The 9,203-nt window shown below is 43.6% G+C and overlaps 1 long non-coding RNA gene across 1 annotated transcript; it reads left to right on the top strand.

Moving 5' to 3' along the window:
* Positions 1–6,567: 6,567 nt before the first annotated feature.
* Positions 6,568–7,969, top strand: LOC144986803 (uncharacterized). The gene is made up of 2 exons (XR_013650644.1): positions 6,568–7,735; positions 7,833–7,969. It is a non-coding gene; the product is annotated as an uncharacterized LOC144986803 (long non-coding RNA).
* Positions 7,970–9,203: the final 1,234 nt, after the last annotated feature.

Genomic DNA, 9,203 nt, shown 5'->3' with positions numbered 1-9,203 from the left:
GTTGGTTTCACCCAAAGTGTGAATGAACCCACTCACTGTCATAAGCACACCCTGGACCTTGTTCTAACCCATGGTATAGAGATCAGCCAGCTGAGTGTCCTTCCTCTTAACCCCATCATTTCTGATCACTTTCTGATTACCTTCCAGTTTACACTGGAACATCCTTCTGCCCCAGTGAATAAGAAACAGCTTAGAAGAACCTTAACTGACCGTTCTGTGTCTGAGTTTAAACACACAGTTCAGCCAGTACTTAGTGATATTCTGAGAAAATACTCTGAGTCCAGCTCCCATAGCATCAGTCCTAGTATAAATGACCAGTTTGTTAATGATGCCTTACAAGCCCTCAGGAGTACACTCGGTGTTGTTGCCCCCCTGAAACCTAAGTTCGTCAGACAAAACCGAGTAGCACCGTGGTTTAATGCTGAAACACGTTCACTTAAACAAGAAAGAGTTGTAGTTAAGCAGCTTTACTGCCACCAACAGGACAACAGCCACTTTGAAGACTTTCAGTCGGGGTTTAGACCCCACCACAGTACGGAAACTGCACTAGTTAGAGTCTCTAATGACTTATTATTGGCCTCAGAAAAGGGACAACTTTCTATTCTGGTCCTGTTGGACCTCAGTGCAGCCTTTGACACTATCGACCACAGTATTTTACTCCAAAGATTAGAGCATGACATAAGGATCAGAAGATCTGACCTCCAGTGGTTTAAATCCTCTGTCCGATAGGTATCACTTCGTTTATGTAAATGGCCTCCTGGGCAGGTGTGGCCGACCCCTGCCTTGCTCTCACCTAGACCAACCATGGACTGGGTGGGCGGTTGCTGGCGCGTGGGGTGGGTCTCCCTTTGGAAGGTACCTCACCACATCTACATGGCCCTTGTAGGCCTCCCCCCACCCCCACCCATGGTTGGGGTAAGGGGATGCCCAGAACTCCTGGGTGGTGGTTGGTTGCTTGTCTGGGGCTGAGGGTGCTCTCCTGGGGCGGGGCCCTGCATTGGGCCCTACTGGTGCGGTGGGGGGGCCGCTCTCCTGGTTGGGCAGGGACTTGCACTCACTGTCCCCCGGTGCCTCCCTGCTCTCTGGCTTTGGGGGCGCCTGTCCAGCTCGCCCTGGGCTGGGTGGTGGATGTGATTAGTTGTTCACTATCTGCTGCCGTGCAGATGTTGGGGGGTTCCTGGCTGCCGCTGCTGCCGTGGCAGGGGTCTTGGTTCGGGAATGACTGGACATTCTCCCTCCTTTTTACATTCCATCATCCACTTTAGAAGAAAATAAAGACCCAGTTGAGAACAGGTGCTATCTCACCTCTGAACAAATAGTTTGAGTGACTGAATTAAATATTTCACTTGGGTCGGTCTGAATGCATAAGTATGCGTCTGTGAATATCAGTTGCATTGTGTAAAGGTTAACATAATTTGTCTGTGAGCATTTTCTGAGCCAACAGGTATGTTTGTGGCATTTGGGGGTGTGTGTGAACAGGCCGCACACCACTTTGGGATTCACTCATGTTCTTGTGGTTTCAGGAGGAGCAGAAGAAAACAGACTGATGGACTTCAGGATAACTGAACACGTGCACAACTCTACATTTCCTCTTTCATGCTGTCACTTTCTGCATGAAAGTTTCATCTAATAACTGCAGGAATATTTGTCATTTTCTTCTCTCATTTCACACAGCAGTTGGAACTAGACTGTTTGTAACAGATAAGAAGAACCATTTCTGCTCCTTCAGCTGTTTGATTGTAGAAAATGTGTTTCAAGTCAGTTTCTGCTGCTTCAGCTTCACATGTTAGTTTGTTCATCATTAGCAGAGAATTCATCAAGCAGCCATTGTTCCAGAAGAAAAGCTGAATCATTTCTGCAAACATGTTGAAATCTCACTAAACAACTAAACTGATTCTTGATTTCTGCAAATCTGAGTGATGTTCCAAATATTTAGAGTTTGATGGTCTCACTGATTCTGGAACATCTGCTGGTTTCTGAGAACAAGATCAGATCTGAGCTTCAACTGAACTGAAGTTTACCTTTTTAAAATTTGTTTATATTAAATCAAAATGATACTTTGAGACATACGTGTTAAAGATTTGAAAAATTCAAAGCATTTTTCATGATCTACCTTTAAGTTTTTAAGTAATTATCCTAAAAAACAAAATAAATTTTTAAGATTAGTTATTGTTCATACCATGGTGTTTTCCTTTTTTTCCAAAATATTTAGAATTTAAAAAATGTTAGATTAAAGGCTTTATTTGACTAAATTTACATTTTTTTGGCCAAATCATTCTTTCATTAATATTCATTAGAAATTTAAACTGTTTTTAAAATTCTGAGTCAAAAAGGTTGTTGTCTGTCTGTGCTTGTTGCTGCTGTCAAACTTCAGATGAGTCCGTAGTGAAGCCCGTGGTGAGCGTGTACCCAGCAGCATCCAGAGTCCATGTGGAGGGGAGCAGCTCCCTGCTGTGTCTGGCCTCAGCCATGTTTCCTCCTGTGGTCCAGTTCTTCTGGAAAAGACAGAAGAACAACGGAACACTGGAGAAACTGACCTCTGAAGAGCAGCTGGATCTCAGAGAGTCGGGACGCAGCGCCTCCATCCTGCTGGTCCATCATCAAGAGGACAGCTCCTATAAATACATCTGCTCCGTCAAACATGAGGGGGGCACAGTGGAGGCCCAAACACAACAAGGTAATGAAGGCTTGGTGACTGTGTTCAACAGAGATTCAGCTTCATGCTGACTCTTTCTGACTCTTTCTCTGTTTCAGAGGTTCCTGCACTTCCAGCTGCAGGTTCCACAGCAGCTCCAACATCCCATCCAGCAGCTCCAACATCCCATCCAGCATCTTCCAGCATTCTAGCAGAGGGAACAGCCTCTGTTCCTCCTCTGGACCTGGTGAAGCTGTCCTTCCAGTCTGAGTGCAGGGTGAAGCTGCTCTGCCTGCTGTACTCAGTGCTGATAGTGAAGAGTCTGGTGTACTGCTGTGGACTCTCTCTGCTGATGATCCTCAGAAACAAGGGAGCATCCACCAACTTCCGATATGCTTAATGACTGTTTTCTGCTCGTCTTTTCTCTCCATAAAACATCATCTTTTCATCTCATTCATCACTTTGATCACAGTTCTCAAATGTTCTTCATGACTTGCTGTAGATCCTGTGTCAGCTGTGTTGTAGAGATGGAACTTTGCAGTTTTCTGCTTTTTCATTTAAATTTTCTGTTCATACATTTTGATCCATATTCTTACATTTTATTTGCAACAATATTCTCAATAAACTTAAAGGCAATTTTCATGTTTCTTTTTCTTCAATGACATTAACTGTAAGTTTGTGATTCTTTCAAGAACATCAACAAATCAAAAGTTTCCATGCAGCAGAATAAAGACAGAGAGCAGAGAGGAGGGAGGTTGATGAGTGAACAGCAGCAGATATGAATCTGCTCTCAGTGGTTTGGACTACAGGAAATGCTGCTGACAGACAATCAAACTGCCTGCAGATGTGTGTGTTTGTGCTCTGCAGCCTTCACACCCTGAACTCTGGCTACACAACTTAAAACAAACACAAATGAAATACACAAACATCATTTTTGTGTTTTTGAATATGACAATATTCTCCTGTTTTCTGTTTTAGATATTGGTTTCAGTGAATCTAGAATCACAAACCCCAAATTATGTGTATTCATATTTTATAAAAAACAAAAAATAAAAACAAATAAAAAAAACAAAAAATTATGAACCAGAAGAAAGAAAATCAAAAAATAGACAACAACTTAAGTTGCTTGAAACGTAACATTCTTAATGCTGTTCGTAGCCCTTGTGCTATCCTAGGCACTTTAACATTGTCTAGACCCACTAGACAGTGCTCTGAACCTTATTTCTTCAATTATTTGTGATCTTCACTGGTGTCCATGGATTACATGAAATCTTTCCACCTCTATCCACCTTTGTCATGGTAGGAATAACACGTCAATGTAAGGGTGGGGTCATCTAAGATAAACAAGGGTTAAACATGCTTTCTGGAATACCCCCCAAGAGCGGTTTAGAATATTTCCAATTCAGGGGAAACTTCTACAGGCAGACACACGGCTGTGCTATGGGCTCTCCAATCTAGCCCATTGTGGCCAATTTGTACATGGAAGAATTCGAGAGAAGAGCCCTGGACTCTTTCCCAGGGCTCTTGGGAGCCACTGGTTCAGATATATGGACGACACTTGGGTCAAGATCAAGATCCAGGAAGTGGAGACTTTCACAGAACAACACAGTCGACAAGAAAATCTAGTTCTCCAGGCAAGACACAAAGGACAACAACCTAGCCTTTTTAGACTGTGCTGTGATCATTGGAGAGGACAGACAGCTCCAGGTTGAAGTGTACAGGAAGCCAACTCACACAGATCAGTACCTTTTATTTGATTCAAACCACCCTTTACAGCCCAAACTAGGCGTTATCAGAACATTACAACACAGAGCCCAGGAGGTGCCCACAAGCTCTGACGGAAAGAAGAAAGAAGGGCAACATATCCGTCAAGCCCTCCAAACCTGTGGATATCTCAACTGGGCATTCACCATCCCAACATACAGGAAAACAAGACAAGGAACAAGAGCCGAAAGGGAACAGTATTTCAATTCCCTATATCTCAGGCCTGTCTGAAAAACTAAAAAGGATTTTCAGACAGCATAACATCCCAGTTCATCTCAAACCAGTTAATACTCTCAGACAAAAACTGGTTCATCCAAAGGACAAAATCCTAGCTACAAACAGAGTAATTTTCTGTATTCTATCCACTGCAAAGAGGACTGCAATGAACAATATATAGGAGAAACCAAACAACCTCTACACAAACGGCTTTACCAACATCGCAGAGCCAACCCAAGTGGACCTGAGTCTGCAGTGCACCTCCACCTGAAGGCCACAAACCACTCGTTCGAGGACAGTGAAGTCCGAATTCTAGCCAGAGAGAAAGGATGGTTTAAGCGAGGAGTGAAAGAAGCCATCTTTGTCAAGAAAGATAAACCTTCTCTTAATAAGAATGGTGGTCTCAGGTTTATTCTTCCATCCATCTATGGCAGTGTTCTGAAACCCAAACAAACTGAACCAGTTCCACCTGGGTCATTAACAGCAGAAAGAGATGACCAGCTTGGGGAGGGAGTCACTGGCTCCCCAACCCCCAGCCGAGGACGCCTTATTATTTTGTCATCAGAGAAAAATATTCATGAGATCAATGAGAAACAAAGAAAAAACTGGAATCTTGTCTTTGTGATGATCAGATCAAAAGTTTTCACACAAAGATCTCCTGAAATGTTTCTGATGGAGGAAAACAGACTTCATGGTTTAGAATCTTCCATTAAAAGTAAACGAAATATCTCTGAAACCATTCATTTTCATTTACAGCAGCTGGAGAGCGCCCCCACATGGCTGTTTAGGAACTTCCCTGTGTTAACAGATGAGAATCATTGATATTTTTCTCTAGACATAAACAGTGTAGAAAACATTTCAAGCAGCTTCCAGCATCAACATGAGTTCATCATGGATCAAAGAGATTCATCAAGAAACAGAACATGAATTGATACTTGTGTATTTTCTCCACAGCTGTTAAACAGCAGATAACAGTGTGTGTTTGTGAGTTCAGCATCAAGCTGAGTGTGTTTGTGGAACATGAATGTGTTGGAGTGTTTGTGCATCATGTGACCCAGATTCTCTTCATCTGCTGTCAGATTCAAATCAGGAAGATGAAACCACACAGCAGCTTCAGCTGAGCTGTCCGTCTGCAGCAGCAGTCTTCTCTGTGAGCTGCAGGGGCTGATGGGAGCTTGGAGGAGGAGTCCCAAAGAACGTGGTCCTGCTCTCATCTCACAGCTCTCAGGTCCTTCTTTGTCCTCAGCTGCATCAGAACACCACTTCTCCTCAGGTTGAGCAGAGGAAACACGGCTGAACAAAATGCTTTTCCTCCCAGCTGCTGCTCTGTGCTGTCTGTGTTCAGGTGAGTGTTTGCAGCCAATCAGGAGCCAACCAGGTCTACCTGGAACAAACACTGTCATCCTGACCTTCACCTGTCTGTCTGTGTCTCTGTAGCACTGGTTGCCATGGCAGCAGAACTGATTCAGGAGGATTTAACATTGACCAGGGGAATTGGTCAAAGTGTCTTTTTCAGCTGTGGAGGACTTTGGGAGTGTGACTCTGAATATTTGCTCTGGTTACAGATGAAAGAAACAGAAACCTTTAAAATAATTCTTAATTTTCATAAAAGCAGGTGTGGAATCAACAAACCTTACGGTCATCCTCAACAAGATGATTTCACGGCTGAAATAACCCAGAGTGGATGTGAATTGAAGATCAATAAAGTCAAAGTGGATCATTCAGCCTCCTACTACTGCGGCTGCGGGAAGAGAGATGTCCACAGTGAGAAATGATCCCTACAGGCTGAACAAAAACCTGCAGATGAACAGATGTTATCGTTTGTGACAGAAAGAGAGCAGGAAACCACAGCCAGGTTCACATGTTTCACCTCCATCTCACACAGACTCACAAACTCACTGAACCGAGGATTAAGGCACCAAATGAAAACACAATCAAATCAAAACAAAGTTTATTAATAAATAGCTGTCAATGCTTAGTCAGCCTTTAGAGAACATCTGCTGCTCTGCAGCCTTCAGATCCACTGAACTGAACTGTTTCTCTGCTTCTCCTTATTTTCTAACTGGAAATAGAAAAAACTCCAGTTTGAACATCAGTGTGAGAACAAACACATTCAACATTCCAGGCCTGTTATTTCTCTAAGCACAGTTTTCTAACATGTTGGAAAACAGCAACTGGAAACATTTAGAGACACAAACCCTTTACAGATTTACAAGAATGACATTTAGGAAGGAAACTGTTTGACAAGCAAATAAGAAAATACACTTTTAACATTTACTAACCTAAGAAAAGGAATTTGATGAAATAATAACCCCTTTACGCATAAAAATTTATAAAAAAAGTAAATTTATTTATTTTTTATATTTTTTTATTTTAAGTTATTGCAAATTAAGTTGAGTCATTTGAGTTTTGTCTGTTTAGTTCTCAATACATATTTTCAGAGGCGGTCCTGGTCAGTTTGGCGCCCTGGATGAGACACTGGAACCCCCCAGCTCAGCCCCCAAGAATTCAAAGCCTGAATACATACGTATACAAAACAAAATATATAATTTATGTTACTTTAATTACTATTAAAATTAAATTAACTTATGTACTGAATTCACAACTAAGATATAGCATAAAGTCCATCAAAGTGTACCCAAACCAGAAACCATTTTTTTGTTGGCACAGTGTGGTCTCTGCTCAAAGCTCGGGTTAAAGCCTATAGGTCAGGTGACAGGCTGGCCTACAGTAAGGCCCGGGCAGAGCTGAGGAAGGGCATCAACCCGGCCAAACGCAGATACAGACAATGAGTAGAGGAGCACTTTGCAAACAACAACCCATGGGAGATGTGGAGAGGCATTAGAATCATCACAGACTACAGGAGCAACACGCAGATCACCCATGACCCCACCTTGCCTGACACCTTAAAAACCTTCTTTGCATGCTTTGACGCTCCTGGCAGCAGAGATACTGGTCCCATTTTACAGCTGGAGGAACAGTCCCAGTGTTAGGATCCTGGTCTTCCCTCACACCTAGCAGGGAATCCTCATCACACCTGCCACCCATCACCTCATCAGCCTGCAGCCTTCATATGGACTCCTCACCCATCAACTGACGTCAGTCCGTCTGTTTCATGCGGTAGAGTTCAGACCCATGTTATGCTCTATGTCTACGTTTAGTTCTATGCCAAGTTCCTCATGCTGCAAGCTCATCCTCTCTCTGTCTGCCTCTCCAGGAATCAGCCTTGATTACCATTTGTCACTCTTCTGGACTCCAAGCAAGGTTCAATTCCGTCACCTTGATAGCCACAAATCATCCAAGCCTGAACCCCCTACCACCACTGGGACTCAATAAATATCACTTATTCAGCCACCTTCTGTTTCTGTCCTGCTTCTGGGTCCAGCCACACTTGTCATAACACAACAGACTGACCATTATGGACCCAGTAGGTTCATATCTCTTCATCCAGACTCTGTCTACCCATGCCACCACCCTGGACCAACAGGGAAAGATGATCAATGCACTGTCGAACAATCAATTGACCTTCTTGCAGCACTTAGCCCAACTCCAGTCCCTGCTCCAAACCATCGCTGATGGCACATCGCACCTACCTTCATCTTCAGCTGCTCCTCCTCTTCAGCCGCCTCATGTGAGTTCTTCTTCTCCCATCCATGAAGCTCTTATTCCGAGTAAGCCCTGGCTGCAGCCTGCAGAACACTCAACGTTGCGGAATGCTGAAACGCTGTGTAATGTTAACCCCGTCCACACACATTGTGGAATGCTAACCCCGGCCACGTTGAGCTCGTGCATGTGATTCACCGTCAGTGCAGTTGTGATTGGGGGAACGGGGAAGAATCAGTTGAGCAGATTTTAGAAGACAGCTGGAGAATAGGGGACGGTTGCCAAAGGGTGAAAGGCTTAGTTTGAAGACGCTCTTTGGAGGGGAGGAAAATTTGAATAGCGCAATTATGGTTTTTTTGGGCAGAACCAGATTATTAAGGAGAATATAATTGTTTTTTGTTCTGTTAGGTAGTCCCCCACTTCGACCCATACTCCAACACAGTAGGTGGCAGTAATGCACCTTCATTGGTGCCTCCCGCCATTTAAACAAGAAGAAGAAGAGTTTTAATACGTCAGTTTAATCAAGGATCCATGACAACAAGAAAAAGAACAATAACTCACATAAAAAAGGAGCATAACATAGTTCACCATTTGACACACGACACAGAACATTGTCAAAGCACAAGATTTTTTTTAAAACAGGACAAACGGTTCGACAGTCTGAAAAAAGTTAGCTTTAGGTTAAACACCACGTACTCTCAAATTCCCCCACCCCTGCTGGAGAATCCTGGCAAAGTTTATTGCTCTTGGATAGAGCTGTGTGATGGGGCACAGGGACACGACCCCTGCAAATATCATTTTGTCTAGAACCCCCTCGAGCACAACCCACTGCACAGGCTGGGTCAGTCATCACCCCTGCGCCAGCACAAGTGCAGATTGGAGGGTTAAGACCCGGTCCCGGATCTAAACCAGCAAAAAGGGTGAAAATAATCAGCGGTCGCCCCTCCACAGATGAGTGGTTCCAAATTGTAACAGGTGTATCAGG

Source organism: Oryzias latipes, chromosome 17, assembly GCF_053564925.1.
Source record: "Oryzias latipes strain Hd-rR chromosome 17, Olatipes_Hd-rR_3.1".
In the NCBI taxonomy this organism is placed as follows: Eukaryota; Metazoa; Chordata; class Actinopteri; order Beloniformes; family Adrianichthyidae; genus Oryzias; species Oryzias latipes.
The sequence above is the reverse complement of the archived record's forward strand: the minus strand, read 5'-3'. Positions and strand labels throughout refer to the sequence as shown.